This window comes from Austrofundulus limnaeus, unplaced genomic scaffold (genome assembly GCF_001266775.1).
Source record: "Austrofundulus limnaeus strain Quisiro unplaced genomic scaffold, Austrofundulus_limnaeus-1.0 Scaffold72, whole genome shotgun sequence".
NCBI classification, from domain to species: Eukaryota; Metazoa; Chordata; class Actinopteri; order Cyprinodontiformes; family Rivulidae; genus Austrofundulus; species Austrofundulus limnaeus.
Genome location: NW_013952474.1, coordinates 384351 through 386259, shown reverse-complemented (window position 1 = coordinate 386259; position 1909 = coordinate 384351). Strand labels below are relative to the sequence as shown.

General features: G+C 38.9%; 1 protein-coding gene across 2 annotated transcripts in view; it reads right to left on the bottom strand.

Annotated features, from left to right (window-relative positions):
• rp1l1a (rp1 like 1a) overlaps positions 1 to 1909 on the bottom strand; it is a 24239-nt gene that overhangs the window by 19706 nt on the left and 2624 nt on the right. Inside the window, exon 1 of one of the 2 annotated variants that reach the window (XM_014010665.1) lies at positions 230 to 400. The exons of the other annotated variant lie outside the window; for it this stretch is intronic. The gene's annotated coding sequence lies outside the window, so the exon portion shown is untranslated. Of the gene's footprint in view, positions 1 to 229; positions 401 to 1909 lie in introns of those variants that run through there. 2 annotated transcript variants of the gene reach the window in all.

Below are 1909 nucleotides of genomic sequence, written 5' to 3'. Positions count from 1 at the left end.
GATGATAGCTGAAGGTATAACATTTCTTTTCCGCCCTCAGTCGGGCGGCCACATCTGACAGACTTCTCTGATTGTTTTCTGTTTTATGTCTGCCCATTTAATAAATGATTTTACGACCATACTCGCAAGACTTTTTGTCTATTTAACATCCTTTCAACGTGTTTTCTGCCCATCTTGTCACGACAGCTAATTTTGCAATATCTGTGAATCTGTCCTGATCTATMCTTACCTGAGAAGACTCTGCATCCTCATGGTCCCTGCTGCTGGATCTGCTAATGTCTCCTTCCTGACTTTGCCCCTCACTTCGAAGAGCCGGCTCTTGGAGCCGAAACGTTCACGACTGACCCATCACTACTGCCAATCAGATGAGAACTCAGTAAGAAACTGTGACATCATCACTACAACAGCCAATCAGATGCACTGTAAAAATGAAATGTTGGATTTACTTAACCATGTTATGTTACCTGGTTCCACTTAACTGATTTGAGTAAATTCAAAGCAATATACGAGTTTTTAGCCAAAGAACATGAGTATATTGCTTTGAATTTACTCAACTCAGTTAAGTGGAACCAGGTAACATAACATGGTTAAGTAAGTCCAACATTTCATTTTTAGAGTGCATTAACACAATCTATGACATCATTACCGTGACTGCCAATCAGATTAGAGCTCAGTAAGAAACACTGCGACATCATCACTGTAACATCCAGTCAAATGAGAGCTCAGTAAAAACAAAACATCTCCGGTCGGCCCACATTATGGGATAGCGTGAGCTGAGAAGGATCCTTTGGACCCGTCCTTTAAATCGGGCCAAAAGAATGGCACATTTGWCGACCACATCGGAGGAGTCTTCGTGTTTGGACAACCTCCGACGTGGTGCTGTGATGTAAGCGGCCGAGGAATTTGGCTTTCAGAAGACGCAGCCTCTGAATTTGCACATAGMCTACGACAGCCAATCAGGTGAGAGCTCAGTAATAAACAGGCGGCCGCGAATTACCAAGATCGGCCAGCCAATTGGTTCATTCATCTCAAACCCATGGTTTTCTACTTTAATTACTCCAAGTTTTTTTTTTCAGAAACATCAGAATCTTGGCTACAAGCTGGTAAAAAAAAAAACATTTCAATGCATACCCAAGACAGTTAAAACTACAAGCAGTTGAAGCTAAGTTAATGAAAGTGAAAAAATTAATTGATTTAAAAAATTTGGCAAGTCAGAGGTGTCAAAGTATAATTTGTGGTAAACAGGAGGCAGAATGTGTTATTCTCATTTTGTTGTTTTATTATCATTACTATTATTCCATAGGGTTCTGTATGTTGTATTCATGATTAAATGCAGCAAAATAAGCTATTTCAAAGCTAACAGATCTTTGTAATGCTTGGTTTATTTAYATAATAACTTTAATTCCTGGATGTTCAGCTGTTGGCCTGCAGTAACTGTGGCCCCCGGAGCAAYTTAGCTGAATAGCTCTGCTGTAAAGGCACTATATTAAACATTTCAGATGAGGTTTCTACCTTGTAAGCAATGATTTGAAAACACATACTGTATTATAATATTGTACTGTATTATCCACAACTATCACAGAGAGCCTTATTGTAAAGTTTAAGACTGTACACTATTTATTAATGACTAATAAACATACATAAATGTCATAAGGGAGACTTATTGTAAAGTGTAAAACAGTACACTATTAATAACATTTATACTGTTATGGTTTCTTTTATGAGTTCTATAATTACACCGAACACCAGAGAAGATTTAACAATTTTATTGTTAAACTGGACGGTAGCAGGAAAAGGGGAACAACCAGTCAGCAGGTCTCGGTTTTCTGGAGATTCGGAAGGTGTAATGAGAAATCCAATTGGCTTGTTGTTTCGGAGTCCCGATGACGTCACTGGGGAATCCCGGAAG